This window comes from Enhydra lutris, unplaced genomic scaffold (assembly GCF_002288905.1).
Source record: "Enhydra lutris kenyoni isolate GAN:26980312 unplaced genomic scaffold, ASM228890v2 scaffoldscaffold39, whole genome shotgun sequence".
NCBI lineage: Eukaryota > Metazoa > Chordata > Mammalia > Carnivora > Mustelidae > Enhydra > Enhydra lutris.
Window position 1 is genome coordinate 16,363,019 of NW_019154123.1, and position 17,591 is coordinate 16,380,609.

At 36.5% G+C, this 17,591-nt stretch overlaps 1 protein-coding gene across 1 annotated transcript in view; it reads left to right on the forward strand.

The window, feature by feature from the left end:
* The window catches only part of LOC111155160 (transmembrane protein 108), a 385,094-nt gene that overhangs the window by 122,463 nt on the left and 245,040 nt on the right, over positions 1–17,591 (forward strand). The window lies entirely within an intron of this gene.

The following is a 17,591-nucleotide window of genomic DNA, read 5'->3' on the forward strand; positions in this document are numbered from 1 at the left end:
ATTCACTTCTCCGCCAGTCCTACCTTTCAGAAAGTGGTTGATTTTCTGTTTCTAGAGTTGCTGTTCTTCTTCTCTTCGATCTCCCGTTGGATTTGTAGGTGTTTGCAATCGTTAGATAAGCTATCTAGCTGATCTCCCGCTACCTGAAGTAGTCTCAGCCTGCTACTTCTCCGCCATCTTGACTCCTCCCCCCGTCTTAAGACTTTTTAATCCTGAGATTTCCCCAACCCAAAACTGATATTATATCAGATTTTTCCTACATCTCTCATGAAAAAATAATGTCCCCCATGTTAATATATTGCTTATGGTTGTAGAGTACCATGAGCCTTTACATGGAATCATTCTTTTGAAAAAGAAATGAAAGAGAACACCCAAAGTTTGGGAGATAATTTAATCAAGCATTTATGTTAAGTTGCCTCTCATTCACTCTTATAAGACTAGCCACTCCTGCTTCCAATGTACATCTCAAATTTACTAAGAAAAATTTAGAGCAACGGGTAATTTCCTTTAGACATTGTCCCCAAACCCTGTTTTTCACTAGTAGAAGAGTAGATGCAGATTCAGCTGTACTTAACAACCAAAAAGTAGCTGTTCCAGAACCACCAAGTCTTTTGTGAAATCACAGCAGGCCAAGGGCTGTGAATTACCTCTTCTTCTTCACTCAAGTCTCTGCTTCCCACAGATAGGATAGATGGGATGCCAGGGTTCGTCAGTTTACCATGGGGTTTTGTAAATAAGTTTTGTTATGTTCTGAGGCAGTGGAGCATGGGGCTGTTGCTGCAGACCAAGTGGAAGAACTGGACTGAATGCTAGGCCCTATTATTTTTCTGATAGTCTGGCCTTGACTACATCAGTATGAAGATGCCTGCCTTCCTTGTCTCACAGGTGGTTGTATGAGATGAATAACATTTATCATTCCTTTTAATGCAGCTTCTGGAGTGCTTTGGAAATATGTTAACTCCATCCACCGAGCCTTGATGATCCTACACAGACTAGAAAGTGTTTGCATGTGTACTTTCCTTGAGTCTACATTGTCAGATGCATCTTCTTCAGAACCCTCAGTTTGAAAAAGCTCTTAGAGTGTATCCCAGAATACTGGATAAGAAGAGAAAGAAAAAATAGGAAAGGAAGGGGATAATAGTACAATGTACTCTCCTCTACCCGTTCTCATTTTCCATTCAGTACACTGATTTCATTCACCACTTCTTTTCTGCTTTGTTTCCCAAAGATGAACCTCTCATAATAATGTGCATGGACAGTGGAATATAAATACTCATTTAAAAATAAATTCATGTGTAGTTGGCTGCAGCCATCTGACCGAGCCCTAGATCTCTCTTTGGCAGTGCCATCCATTTGTAGCCCCATTAATTCATGGTTCTTAATAATTTCTTCAGAGTAAATATCAAGTTTACCTTGTTTTATCTATGAATAAAGGACCCACAGAGGAAATGAATAGTTTAAGTTAGTTTTCTAAGAAACATTAACCTGCTTGAAAGAAAGGATGGTTCTCAAATCCCTCCATTTGTTTGCATCTTATGTACTGATTATGTGGGATTCTAATCATTAAAGTAGTCCTTGGAGGATATCCACTTGGTAATATTTTATTAGCACTTAATTTGAGTTACTGTAATAAAATATCACTCCTTTAAGATTCATTCGTCATTCAGTATTGTTACCCATATCCTCCTTCCGTCAGTATGAATTTGTTGTAAGGTATTATTATAATTAATTACATGCCCTTAAATTCCTTAGATACTATCTGGTATGGTTACATTATTTGAGCAAGATTTTTCTTTTCTTTTAATTTCAATTAGTTAAAATGTACTATATCATTATTTCAGATGGAGAGTTTGGTAATTCATCAGTTGCATGTAACACCTAATGCTCATCACATCATGTGCCTTCCTTAATTCCCATCATCCAGTTACCCCATCTCCCCACCCACCTCACCTCCAGCAACCCTCCATTTCTTTCCATAGTTAAGAGTCTTTCATGGTTATTCTCCCTCTCTGATTTTTTCCCCACTCAGTTTTCCCTCTCTTCCTCTATGATCTTCTATTTTGTTTCTTATAGTCCTCATATTAGTAAAACCATATAATTGTCTTTCTCTGATTGACTGGTTGCGCTTAGCATAACACCCTCCAATTCCATCCTTGTCGATATAAATGGTAAGATTCCATCCTTTCTGATGGCTGAGTAGCATTCCATTGTGTGTGTGTGTGTGTGTATACATATATGTATGTATGTATGTATACATACATGTATATGTGTGTGTGCATATGTGTGTGTGTGTATACACACCACATCTTTTATCCATTTATCTGTCAATGGGTATATGGGCTCTTTTCATAGTTTGGCTATTGTGGACATTGCTGCTATAAACATTGGGATACCTATGCCCCTTCAGATCACTACATTTGTTTCTTTGAGGTAAATACCCAGTAGTGCAATTGCTGGGTTGTAGGGTAGCTCTATTTTCAACTTTTTGAGGAACCTCCATACTGTTTTCCAGAGTGGCTGCACCAGCTTGCATTCCTACCAACAGCATAAGAGGGTTCCCCTTTCTCTGCATCCTCTCCAACATTTGTGGTTTCTTGTCTTGTTAATTTTAGCCATTCTGACTGGAATGAGATGGTATCTCCTTGTGGTTTTGACTTGTAGTTCCCTGATGCTGTGTGATATGGTTGTTCACCTGATTTTTCATGTGTCTTTGGCCATTTGGATGTGTTCTTTGCAGAAATGTGTGTTTATGTCTTTGGCCCATTTCTTGACTGGATTATTCGTTTTTTGGATGTTGAGTTAATTGATTTGTTAAGTTCTTTAGATCTTGGATACTAGCACCTTATCTGAAACGTCATTTGCTGATATCTTCTCCCATTCCTTACATTGCCTTTAGTTTTGTTGGCTGTTTCCTTTGATGTGCAAAAGGTTTTTACTTAGATGAAGTCCCGGTAGTTCATTTTTGCTTTTGTTTCCCTTGCCTTTGGAGATGTGTCTAGAAAGAAGTTGCTGCAGCTGAGTTTGAAGAGGTTGTTGCCTGTGTTCTCCTCAAGGATATTGATGGATTCTTGTCTCACATTTAGGTCTTTCATCCATTTTGATGCTATTTTTGCGTATGGTATAAAGAAATGGTCCAGTTTCATCCTTTTGCAGATGGCTGTCCAATTTTCCCAACACCATTTGTTGAAAAGACTGTCTTTTTTCCATTGGACATTCTTTCTTCCTTTGTCAAAGATTAGTTGACCCTAGAGTCGAGGGTCCATTTCTGGTCCCATACAAATTTTAGGATTATTTGTTCCATTTCTTTGAAAAAAGTTGATGGTATTTTGATAGGGATTGAATTAAATATGTAGATTGCTCTAGGTAGCATAGACATTTTCACAATTTTTGTTCTTCCAATCCATGAGCATGGAACAGTTTTCCATTTCTTTGTGTGTGTCTTCCTCAAGTTGTTTCATGCGTGTTCATTGTTTTCTGAGTACAGATTCTTTTCAGTTAGGTTTATTCTTAGGTATCTTATGATTTTGTGTGCAATTGTAAATGGGATCAACTTAATTTCTCTTTCTTCTGTCTTGTTGTTGGTGTATAGAAATGCAATCATCTGCATTGATTTTATATCTTGCCACTTTCCTGAATTCCTATATGAGTTCTAATAGTTTTAGGGTGGAATTTTTTGGGTTTTCCACATAAAGTATCATATCATCTGCAAAGAGTGAGAGTTTTACTTCTTTGCTAATTTGGATGACTTTTATTTCTTTTTGTTGTGTGATTTATGAGGCTAGGACTTCTAGTACTCTGTTGAACAGCAATGGTTATAGTGGACATCCCTTGTGTGTTCCTGATCTTTGGGGAAGAGCTCTCAGTTTTTCCCCATTGGGAATGATATTTGCTGTGGGTGTTTCATAGAGAGCTTTTATGATATTGAGGTATGTACCCTCTATCCCTACACTGTGAAGAGTTTTAATCAAGAAATCATGGTGTATGGTGAGTGCTGTGAAGTGTGTAAACCTGGCGATTCACAGACCTGTACCCCTGGGGATAAAAAGATATTATATGTTTTAAAAAAATAAAACTTAAATTAAAAAAAAAAAAAAAAAAGAAATCATGGTGTATTTTGTCAGAAGCTTTCTCTGCATCAGTTGAGAGGATCATATGATTCTTGTTCTTTATTTATTATATCACATCGATTGATTTGTGGATATTGAACCAACCTTGCAGCTCAGGAAAAAAATCCCACTTGGTTGTGGTGAATGATCCTTTTAATGTACTGTTGGATCTATTGGCTTGTATTTTGGTGAGAAATTTTGCATCTATGTTTATCAGGGATATTGGTCTGTAATTCTCCTTTTTGGTGGGGTCTTTGGTTTTTGGATCAAGGTAATTCTGGCCCCATAGAATGAGTTTAGAAGTTTTCCTTCCATTTCTATTTTTTTGAACAGTTTCAGAAGAATAGGTTTTAATTTTTCTTTAAATATTTAGAATTCTCCTGGGAAGCCATCTGGCCCTGGGCTCTTGTTTGTTGGGAGGTTTTTGATTACTGTTTCAATTTCCTTGCTGGTTATGGGTCTGTTCGGGTTTTCTATTTCTTCCTGGTTCAGTTTTGGTACTTTATACATCTCTAGTAATGCATCTGTTTCTTCCAGATTGTCTAATTTGCTGGCATATAGTTGCTCATAATATGTTCTTATAATTGTATTTCTTAGTATTGGTGGGTGGTATTTTGATAGGGATTACATTAAATGTGTAGATTGAGCAAGACTTTCAATTTTTCCTTGGTTTCTTAAGATAAAAATGTATTGACCCTTAAATGGCATCACTAAGGTTTGGATGCAGAGTGAGTTGCCTACAGGAAGCCAATTAGGGAGGTAGATAATTAGTTATCTCCACTGTGACTAGAGTCTAGTCAACAAAAAGCCAACTTTTTCTCGTCAAAAATTGGATAGATTTTATAGTTGTATGAACAAACCTTTATTTATAAAATTACTGCACTATTCTTGACCTACAGTGAACACTGAGTAAATAATGAAAGTGTAAGAATACGCATATCTTTGGGGTTTCCCTTTGATTTTCACATAGACTATTATACTATTAAGCAGACTGTTGTGGTTGGAGCACTGCAAGAGGATGTATTGAATGCACAGCCTTTGATCATCTTATTCTTCCATCTACCCATGTTTCAAATGTTTGGGGGGAACCTACCATGTAACCAGCCAGGGACAGAGAAAAGTCCCTGTCCCTGTGCCTGTCATATTTAGTGTATAAGCCACTTAACCTTTTAGTAGAGAGATTGATGAAGTCTTTTGCCTTTTGCTGTACTCAGAGTTGCTGTGTCCTTGGTCAAAATTGTATTCCAGACATCCTTTTGTGGTTATTGCTTTGTGTTTAATTGGCCACTAGTTACAGAAAAGCAGGTTCTCTGGACATAGCCAGTCCCTGCTTTATGTTCTTATCTCATGTTTTTCACTTTATGCTGTTACATGTAACATCTAGGGACTCTCCAGTACTAGGGATTCATAGTTCTAAGTAGCTTTGTACTACAGGCAATAGCTAATATTTTTGAACATTTGCTGTATCTATGACAGACATTAGTCTAAGAACATTTCATGTTTTCGCATTTAACCCTTATAGTATCCATGAAGTGTTATTGTTCCCATTTAACAGATAAGGAAACTAAGTCAAACAGGATTATACTTATAATTTCACAAAGGCAAACACTTGGTCTTTTTAATAGGAAGGTCATTTTGGCATCCCCCCCCCCTTTTTTTTTTTTTTTCAAATTATTTCCATATGTTATCTCACTTGTTCTGACATCTGTCCCCACTTATTTACATGGGATAAGTGAGGTAAATGAGGGTGAGTCTCTGCTTTCCAGGTGAAGGACTGTATAGTAGTTCGAACCAGCGCTTCTAAATCCTGGTCCAACACCCTTCCTCCAGGAACACACTGTGTTCTTTCTGCTCATCTACCAGTATATCTCTCCTGAAGATGTGGGTCTCTAGTTTTTATGGGAGATTTAGAATCTTGGTGACTTTAAATAATTCCTGGAAGAGCATTATAATGTAGCATGTTTCATACCCACTCCTTTTAGTCTAGGATCTAGATTATTTCAAATAAGTACCAAGCACCATCTTTTTCTGCTCCTTTGTTAGATTAATATCTGGAATTTGCTCTTAGTAGCTCTGGAGTAAAAGGCCAGTTCTCTGACCAAAGAATCAGTACTAATTGGAAATAAATCAGAGTTTGCTATAGCTAAAAGGGAAAACTCCCACAAATTTATCTGTCATTTTGATTCATTCTTTTATCCTTGATAGTAGATTTTCAGGGTCTCAAAGAGGCTCTGTCTATGAACTTGCCAGTAGAAGTATCTTGTTTTACATATGATGAAAATGGTGAGAGCACTTCTTTTGACAGGAAATTTCACTTCTTGTTACTGAAAGCTGTCACAACAGTTATTATGTCTGGCTTTCAGAGATTTCCTGGAGTTAGAAGAACAATAGACAGTTAAAATGGCAATATCAAGAGCATTCTGGGGTTTTATAATGAGTACCAAGGGAATTTTTTTTTCTCTTGAGCTTGTAAGAAAAAAGTAGGAATATTTAGGAGACTGAGGATAATGTGGAAATGAACTTTAATGGTTTATTTTTTTAAAACAGAGTGTTCTTTCTAACCATTGGAAGTTGAAAAAATTAATTTTATAGCATGGTTCCCATTTTCTTGTTACCGAGTTGGCAGTGACTAAGGGATATTTCTCTTCAGCTGTCCCTCTCTGGTTTTTAAGTAATCCCCCTCAAAAATCACATTTGCAGCTTTTTGTCTGTCTATCTATCTATCTATTTATAGGTGGAAAGGGACAAATGGAAATGGAAAGAGAGAATCTTAAGTAGGGTCCATGCTCAGCATGGAGTTTGATGTGGGACTCAATCTTATACCCTGAGATCGTGACTTGAGCTGAAATCAAGAGTTGGATGCTTAACAACTGAGCCACCCAGGCGCCCCCCTGCCCTATCTCTTTATTTGATTAAGCATCATTTAGTTTTTGGTCCCGTTTGTTGGTTCTTAATTTTTATATGTACAGGGCTTCTGAGGCTTACTATCTCTAATTTTGTAGTAAGAGTTATTTCTCTGCTTCCTGTAAACCCACCCCTCACCCCTCAAAAAGAGACTCCCATGCATTAGGAAGAGCATTGGCTTATTTTATTGTGTAATGTGCACTTATGTGGTTTTATGAGTGGAGACTAATATACCAATAATTTGACTCTTCGTATGAGGATGAGGAAGATTTGAGGTTCTCAAAACGTGAAATTTTCCCTGGAATTAGCCTAAAGAGAGCTCTTTAAGAGCTCTCTACTCTTGGCCTATTGCCAAGTCTGTGAACTTTTTTTAAACTTTGGGTCAGGAGAGGGCTTCAGTTTGCCTAAGGGCTATGTGTGCTTCAGGCTACTGCCCCAGGAGGCTGACTTGGCAACTGCCCTTTCTGCAGCCAGTCAGCCCCCAAGTATGTTTTAATAAATAGAAAAAAGCTAAGTCCCTTTAGAAGGGCTGGAACAGACTAGTAGTTGCTAGGCAAGTGAAAGTAATTCAGTGTCCTTGCCAAACGTCTGCCATGTGAATAAGGAACTTTCAGGGAAGGGGGAGTGAGATGGTGATGCATGTTGGTTGCCATAGGAATGTTTCCCTAATTGAAATAAGACCACAGAGCTGAGACCAAGACGGCCGCATGTATGGTTCTTTCTGCTTGGAAATGGAAGCGCAGAGTGGGCAGTGCGGCAAAGGTAAAGCATGGGAATGAAGGAGTAAAACCTAAGGTTTTCTAGGGGTTAGGGTGTGGGAAAGGTGTAAGGAACAGTGCATCTTCTGAAGGGAGAAAGGGCTCAAGCAAATCCCTAGATGACCTATGAAATTAATGGTTTCTTAAGCTAAAATCAGGGGGAGAAGAAAGAATAGATTAACTCAGGAGGATTCTGTGATGAGCTCTTATGCTATTCTGAAGACCTGAGACTTATTGCAGAAATTACAATTCAATTAAATCAGGGAGAATTCCAGTTAGAATCTGGAATAAACCCAGGTTTAAGTTAGATGGAGGTTTAAAATGGTGAAATTTAGGGGTGCCTGGGTGGCTTCAGTAGATTGGGCTTCTGCCTTCAGCTCAGGTCGTGGTCTCAGGGTCCTGAGATCAAGCCCCAGGTCGGGCTCTCTGCTCAGCCAGGAGCCTGCTTCTCCCTCACTCTCTGCCTGCCTCTCTGTGTACTTGTGATCTATGTCAAAAAAAAAAAAATCTAAAATGGTGGAATTTAGTGGAAAAGATAATTTAAAGGTAGGTATTTTAAATTTATGTAAATATACTAAACTGTCTTTATTTTAATTCATAAAAAAGGTAGTGATTAAGGATTTGTTAATGAATTGTGCTGATCAAGTTTTATTTTTATAGGGAAAAGAAGCACAGTTGACCAAATTGTGTGCTTCAGTGTAAAACCTTAAGAAACCCTCTGAGGTGGGCTTACTGCCCTATTACTATTAGTAAGCACCTTACATATATGATAGCAGCTTCCAGAATGACAGCTCAGGGTCCAAGTAGAAATAAGTAGCTTTTAGCAAATATTAAACCTTGAATGTGCTGCTGAACTTCTCTGTGATTAATCGATTATCCAGTTCTTAAAATGGAGGTGATAGCTGATATCTGTATCTAGGAATGGTGTGAGCATGGAATACTGCTGCTTTCATTGAATGTAATTTCTGGGGTTGGTATAACATCCCAAGGTGCCTCTGATGATAATGACAGCCTTAGTTTGTCAGTAGTGGCTTAGGGCAAAGAGTGTTTATCTTTTAGGCTATGATCTTCAAAGGAACTTTCTTTAACTGATAAAGGTTTACTTGTACATATGAAGGCTATATATTTATTATCATTTGCCATATATTTGGTTCAAGTTCAGTTGCTATTTAAAATAGCTTCTTCCTTAGACTATGTGTGTGTGTGTGTGTGTGTATGTGGATTGTATGTAACTGTTTCCTTTTTATGTGGTTGCTTTTTGGGTCATATAAAAGAAGACTAGCAGAATGTGATATTTATTCTCAAAATTTGACTTTTTCTTTTTTTTTCTTTTTTTTTTTTTTAGATTTTATTTATTTGTCAGAGAGGGAGAGAGAGCGAGCGAGCACAGGCAGACAGAATGGCAGGCAGAGGGAGAAGCAGGCTCCCCGCCGAGCAAGGAGCCCGATGTGGGACTCGATCCCAGGACGCTAGGATCATGACCTGAGCCGAAGGCAGCTGCTTAACCAACTGAGCCACCCAGTCGTCCCAAAATTTGACTTTTTCTAATGCAGAAATGGAAAGAATGCCATGGGACCTGGATTTTAGTAGTCACTGTGTTCTGTATCATGGCTCATTCCCCAGTTCAGTTTCTTGAGTCTGGAACTTCAGTGCTAATTTTATTTGATAATTGATCAGATGCTGGTTGATTGATACAAATTATCTGAGACAAATTTGTAAACCAAATGCCAATTTTTAATTTATTGAGAGAGTATAATTAGAAAAACTGTCTTTGGGTTCTTCAGATGTTATAACCTGTCCCTAGTATGATTTTGACAAAGAAGCCAAAATATATACTGGCTGTAATGTTCTTTAAACAAACAAACAAACAAACAAAACCCATAATCTAGATTCTCTAGAATCTAGAGCAGTGCTATTGCATAATAGTACAATGTGAATCTCAAATGTGAGCCTTATATGTCATTTTAAATTTCCTAGTAGCCACTTAAATTAGTAAAAGGAAACAGGTGAAATTAATTTTTAATATATTTAACCTAATATATATAAAATTTTTCATTTTAACAGTAATTTATATAAGTGAGATAGTATGTATGTTTTTCATATTAGGTCTTGAATTCTGTACATTTTACACTTAGGACACATACCAATTTGACTCTAAATTTTTACAGAAAATACCTGTATTTATATTAAAATTTACAGTTGAAAAAGTAGATTCATATAATCAAGTTACTCCAAACATTCATACCACTTTCCAATAACTGAATCAGTGTCTATATCTAAATTTAATTAAAGTTAAATAAAATTTAAAATAAATGGAATTCAGTTCCTCGGTGACACTAGACACATTTCAAGTACTCAGTGACACATATGGCTAGTAGTTGCTACCATATTGGGCAACATATAGAGGACTGCTCTTATCTAGCTGCTTTTCCTCCCACATACCTCAGATTTGAAGACCTCTGTGAGAATTCTAATGAAGAGAAGAAAAAAAAATCTAATATACTTTATAAGTATAGGACTACAGACAGAGTTTATGCTTTTCAAAGGAAATTTCAGCTTAAGCTGTATTAGAACCTGTCTGGCAAGGAGTAATCTATCTGGTGGACCATACTATCTTTACTTTGCTTCCAAACACACCCTCATTGTCTTTCAAACAGACAAAAACATGCCATCATTGGCAGTTTGCCTCAGATTCCTCTGGTCCTCAACTCCATGATAGTTCATTTTCATTTCATCAGTGCATTTCCTGGTTATGCACCCCCTTTATCTTTCTCATTGTTTGAGTGTTCACATTTGGCTCTAATTCCTAGTTGACCTTAGTGAAGGATTCAAATGTTCAAATTACAGGTTAGTTAAGGTCATCTATACTGAGGTAAATGTGATTGGTTTATGTTAATTTGAATAAGAAAATTTTCCTCCTTTGCTTCTTGCTCCAGATTTCCAGAGTGGCTTGGCCAAGAAATCTCACTCTCCCCTTACCCATGGGAGTATCTATCTTTGGAAAAATCAGGGTTCTTTGATATAGTAGTCAGACTTGTTAACCTTAAAACCTCTCTTTCTTTCTTTTTTTTTTTTTCCTTACTGTTTAAAAAAAAAAAAGATTTATTTATTTGAGAGAGAGACAGTAAGAGAGAGCATGACAGAGAAGGTCAGAGGGAGAAGCAGCTGGGGGCCCAATGCAGTACTCAATCCCAGTACTCTGGGATCACAACCTGAACCGAAGGCAGTTGCTTAACCAACTGAGCCACCCAGGCACCCAAGAACCTCTCTTTCCTTAGACAAGAGGAATTAAGAAATTAGTAAGTAGATAGGTAATGACTTGGAAGGTAAAAACTCCCCTTCAACTTTCTGGAATTTTTTGCCCTGCATCTTGATTGGGTCTGAAAATTTATCTGGCATGTAGTATAATAGTGACTCCATCACTGGGATGAACACAGAACTTCATCAGTTCCTGTTGACTACCTGCCACTTTCAAGGGACATCACCAATGACAGTATTGAAATTTGTCCTCTGTGTTCTGGAATATATAGAGTGCAAAGCACCTATAGCCTTCCAGGTCTAGAGAATGGTGTATTATCCAAGACAGTAACAAGTACTCTCTTGGCAAGAAAGCTAGGTTGGAAATTAGGAACTGTTTGACCTGTTGAGACATTTTAACCCAATCTGAATAGGAATGCATATTATGTTCTTCCTCATCACTATCAGCGTCAAATCATTTTAAAAAGGACTTTGTGGAATGAGTATTGGGGGATAGCTAGAAATCCTTGGCTGCCACTACCTAGTCTATCAGCTATAAGGGGTGTGACATCAGGAAAGCCATTGACTTCTTGCTCTAGGCCACACTTTTCACCTGTCATGTGAGAGTGTTACACCAAATCATCTTGAGGTCCCTTTCAGCCATCACATGTTTTGATCATCTAGTCTAATCCCATAGCTTCTTAGATGAGGAATGAAGGCCTGCAAAGTTTCTTCTGAGATCACATAGCAAGTGTGAAGCAGGTCTCCAGTTATCACAGTCATGTGCTTTGCCTGCCCCAATGAGCTGCATCATGCACTTAGATGCTGAGGTTGAATTACGTGAAGATATCCTGAAGAATGGCTGGTTCTGTTTTTTCCTATAACAATATTGATTTTTGTCTGCTTATTTTGAGATTACTGGCTAAAACCTCTAAAACCCCTGGGTTACCTGTTGCTTTACCTCCTTCATGTAACAAGTCAGTAATTCCCTGTTGCTTTACCTCCTTCGTGTAACAAGTCAGTAATTCAGCTCAGATATCTGTGTGGCATAAAGTCCCCCAATGACCTCAAAATGAAAAAAAAATGTGTGTTTATAAGCACTTAAGCACACGTGCATGTACACACACACACATTCTTTACTGCTGAAAATGCTTGATAACAAATGGAAAAGAAGTAGCTGACATGCAGATTTGAATTTGCATAAATATTTGCCAAATAGCAGCTACAACAAAGAAAAGCAGAACAGAGGGTGTAGTGCTCTGCTTTTGTTGAAGTTCCCAGTATGGGGTGGAGGCTCACTTCCAAGTGTGGGAGGAATACTTACAGATAAGAAGTTAAGCCTGACTTTTCTGGAGGGCTTCTTTTAACTGGGAAGTTAAGCCTGACTTTTCTGGAGGGCTTCTTTTAACTGGGCAAAACCAGTGGCCTGCAAACTCTGTTAGCCTGTCATTAAATAAAAAAAACAAGAGGTGTCAAGAAAAAGAAACTTATTGATTGCCTATTATGTACCAAGCATGCTAAGTATTTTATATATATTGACTCATTTAGTTCTGTGACCACCCTGCAGGATAGATAGGTATTATTTTCATTTTACAAATCAATAAAAGTACTCAGTAAAGTTATGTAGCTTGCCTAGGGTCACATAATAAATGAGTAGGGATTTTCTTTGGCTCTAAAATCTGATTACACTAACGTCCAATAGCAGATGACAATATGTAGACCTTAGTAATTTCATTTTGATTCCACTGACTTTGAGGAGGACACCTGAGATGCCAACATAAAAAGACCAAAGTAAAAGATACCATGATGGAAAAAATTTCATTTATAGACAGCGGTTGTTAATGTGCATCTCAGAGATTCTCTGAAGTAATTAAAAACAAAAATATTAAAGGATTTTTTTCAAATAATAGGTATATAAACGAATCCACTTATCAACATCAATGATCAGCAGCAGGTATAATGAATCCTAAATCAAGTTTAATCAAATAGATTTCTATAATTTTGGTTTTTAGAAACCATGCTGTTTCGGTTGTTGGTTCTCAGTCATTTATCCTTTGGATACATGGGAGGATGACATTTACATTCAATATCTTTTCTGTACATATGACAACTGTTCAAGTTAGCTAATGCTGCAGCACAACAAACTTAGTGCCGTAAAGCAACAACTGTATTTTGCTCAAAAATCTGCAATTTGGGCAGGACTCAGCAGGGACATTCACCATCAGCTGGGTTGACTTGGAGGCTGGGGGTTATAATCATCTGAAGCTCACTCCCTCACCATCTGGAGGGCTGGGAAAGACTAAAACACCCCCACTGTTCCAGCATCTCTGTTTCTTTGTGGTCTCTCCAGCATGACAGCTTCAGGGTAACCAGGCTTCTTCCATGCCAGCACAGTTAGTATTCTCAAAGCATATGACCCAAGAAAGAGAATGTCAGGTGGGAACTTTATCTTTTATGACCCACACTAGGAAATCTACACATCCTTACCCCAATCATGGAAGCAGTTACAAAGGCCACTCAGTTTCAGTGGGAATGGAAATAGATTCCATCTCTTGATAAAGAAGTGGAAAGCTTCTGAAAGACCACGTAGGACTAGAGATACTGTATTGGCCATTTTTGGAAAATAGTCTGTTGCACAGGTAAGCTAGGCTACAGGTTACATGCTGGTTCCCAAGCCACATGTATTTCTGATCATTTATCTCTCACCCAAGGATGCATATTGGCATGCAAATAAAATATTTCCCTATAATTAAACCCACCAAAAGTTTTAAAAAGTGTATCATCTTTAAGTTTTTGGCACCCTACCTACCATTAGAAACATAAAACACTAGTGGATTAGGCTAATGAAGTAGATAGTTGAGACTTTCCCTAAATTTTTCATCATTGTTAAACCAGTATTTGTTAAATGTTCCAAATGTTCCTATTTCTCCATTTCTATTTTGGGTGCAGAGGTAAACAGCTGAATATTTATGTAAACAGCTTTGCATAGAAACCTTTCCTTTTAAAACTAAAAAATGAGAACAATTGCACTTAAAATTGAATGTTTCCTGAAGGAGTTTGTTTTAGCATTTTATAAGCAGCTGCTGCCACTTTTGGAGATGAAATGATAATTCAAGACACATTTTCAAAGTTGACAAAATTAGTATCTTCTCCCAAGCTCTTCTTGTAAATTATGGGAATCCTATGACATGACAGACAACAGACTTTTTGCATTAATTGGGCTATTTGTTCTAGACCTTTTTTAAAACCAAAAATAATTCATGTAAGAGAGAATATAAAATTTGGGGTACGGTTTAAAGAATTAAAAACTTAAATACTCATGTGTTTATCATCCAAGTTAAAAAGTAAGCTATCACCGTCCCTACCCTGTAGAGGTCAAACCTGACCTGACTTTTGTGTTAATTGTCACTTTTCTTTCTTTTGTTATATTACCCATCTATCCAGTCAAATCCTTCAGTTGTTTAGATCAGTGCTTTTCACTTCCATTAAAAATATTTCCTATAAAGAGCTTGCACATTTTTTGTTAAGTTTATTCCTGGGTACTTTTTATTTTTGTTGCTGTTAGTGATATTCTGATTATTGCTGCATATACGCATGTAGTTGATTTGTATATACTGGTTTTGTAAAAATCAAATGTGCTAAATCTTACTAGTTAAAATAATTTGTCTTTTGTTTCTTTTGGGATTTCAACATAAACATATTATCTATAATGACAACAGTTTTGTAACTTCCCTTATAATTTTTATATATTTTCTTTTTCTTATATTTTTGACCTGGTCAGGTCTGCCAGAGCAATGTTAAATAGATATGGTTAATAGCTGGAACCCCAGTCTTTCTGATTTTAAAAGAAATTTTTTTTTATTATTTTCATTATCAAGTATATAATGTTCATTGTAGGTTTTGTTTTTGTTCTTTATTTTGGTAGATATCCCTTATCAGTCAAGTGTGGGTTTTTTCCCCTATTCTTAGTTTCTGAGTTTTTAAAATTGTGAATGAGTGTTGAATTCTATAAATATCCTTCTGTGGCTAGTGATTTGGTCATATGATTTTTTCCCTTTACTTTGTTTTTAGGATGAGTTACATTAACTGTTTTCTAATAATAAATCAAGGTTGCATCTCTTTGATAAATCCAATTATGTTTACAAGTAATTTGTTTAGAATTTTTCACCTATATGAAATTGATCTATAATGCTCATTTTTCATTCTATTTCTTTCTTAATTTGGCAAGAGTTATGTTGAAAGAGTCGGGGAGTTTTCCCTCTATGGAAGATTGGAATAGAAAGACTGAAATTTCTGTTCCATGAATGTCTCATAGAACTTGGCTTAACCTCGGGCTCTCTGCTCAGCGGGGAGCCTGCCCCCCCTCCACCTACTTGTGATCTCTCTCTGTCAAATAAATAAATAAAATCTTTTAAAAAAAAAAAAAAGAAAGAACTTGGCTTAACCTTACAAAGAACCTGTCTGAGCCCAGTGATTTCTTTGTTGGAAGATTTATTCAAAAGTTATAACACTATTCAAGTTTTCTACGTAAGTCACATTTGGTAAATTGTAGCTGTATTTTTCTAGATGTTTCTCCTTTTCACAAGTTTTCAAATTTATTGGGCTAAACTTGTTGAAAATAAAGTTGTTGAAAATATTTTCATTTATTACTTGTAGCATTTATAGTTCTATTTTTCTTTTTCAGCCCTATGATTATATGCATTCCTTCAGGGTTTCCACCCCTTGATTATCATACTAAAAGCTCGTCTGTTTCCTTAGTTTTTACCAAGACCCCAAAATTTCTATTTTACCAAGATCCAATAATTTCTATTATGTATTTTTTTGTCTTTTTCATTAATTACTTAATCTTATTTTCTTATTTACCCTCTTAAATTTGGAAGACTATCCCATTAATTTGGAACCTTTTTTTTTCTTTTCTAATATAAACATATAAGGTTATAAACTTCCATTTATATTTTGGCTCCATTCCTCAAATTTTGATATGACAGTTTATTTTTCAGTTTTAAGGATTTTCAGTTTCCATTTTTTTTTTTAAGAGACAGAGAGAGAAAATCTTAAGCAGCTCTATGCCCAACATGTTGACTTCACAACCTTGAAATCATGATCTGAGCTGAAATCAAGAGTCAGACGCTTAATCAACTGAGCCACCGAGGTGCCCCTCCAGTTTCTATTTCTATTTCTTCTCTGGTTGTGAGTTGTTTTAAAATATGTTTTTCTTTAAACTTCTTATATGAGAGTTTTCTAGTTATCTTTAAAAAATTTATTTCTAATACCAAATTGTATTACAATAACAGAATCTTTTGAAATTTATTGATGCTATCATAGCTTAGTTTTCAGAATTGTATAATGTATCACTAGTTGTTGCATTTAATATTCTACATGTGGTCTATATTATTAAAAAGCTTATTAGTTAAGCTGTTTAAAACTTCCATCCTTACTAATATTTTATTTGCTGAAGCTGTCAATTACTAGGAGAATTGTATTTCAGTTTCTCTCTCTGGTGATGGATTTGTCCATATCTTCTCACTACCATGTCAATCTTTACTTTGCAAATTTTGGGACAGTATTAATAGGTACATACAGACGTATAATTCTTTTGCATGTGTCTTGTTCCATGTTTTAGGCATTTTTTGGGCATATCTTTTAAAAGCAGGCTGTAGCTAGATTTTTGTTCAGTCTAAAAATATTTACCTTTAATTGAAAAGTGGGGTCCATTAGCATTTTTGGCATTAATGATAAATTTATACTTCTTTCACTGTTTTATGTATTTTTATGAATGTGTTCCATTTCTTCTCTTGCCCTTTTGCCATCTTTTGAACTGATAATTTTTTTGTATTCATTTTTTCCCCTACTTCTTTGGAGGTTGTATGCTTTATGTCTACTCCCTTAATAGTTCTTGCTAGTTTAATGGGCATACTTTTAAAAGTTTCTATTTAGTATGTTACCACTCCTGCTCCAAAACTCAAAGGCCTATCTCTCCTCAAGTTCTCTATTTCCCCCCACAGATTACACATTTTTCTAACAGTTTTAAATGTTTACTTAGTTTTACCTATCTCTTTTTAAAATTTTATTTTATTTTTTTCAGTGTGCTTTACCTATCTCTTTACCAATGTTTTTCCTCATTTTTACTTTCTTTCCTCTTTTTGAAATGTTTCCTCTAGAATTTTTTTTTTTTTTATTTATTCATTTGACAGATAGAGATCACAAGTAGGTAGAGAGACAGGCAGAGAGAGAGGAGGAAGCAGGCTCCCCGCTGAGCAGAGAGCCCGACGTGGGGCTCGATCCCAGAACCCTGGGATCATGACCTGAGCCGAAGGCAGAGGCTTTAACCCACTGAGCCACCCAGGCGCCCCTCCTCTAGAATTTCTTGAGTGAATCTCTTTTTTTTAAAGATTTTATTTATTTCTTTATGAGAGACAGAGAGTGAGAATGAGAGGCAGAGGGAGAAGCAGACTCCCCGCTGAGCAGGGAACATGATGTGGGACTCCATCGATCCCAGGATTCCAGGATCACAGCCTGAGGTGAAGGCAGATGTTTAACTGACTGAACCACCCAGGCACTCCAGAGTCTTTTTTTTTTTTTTTTT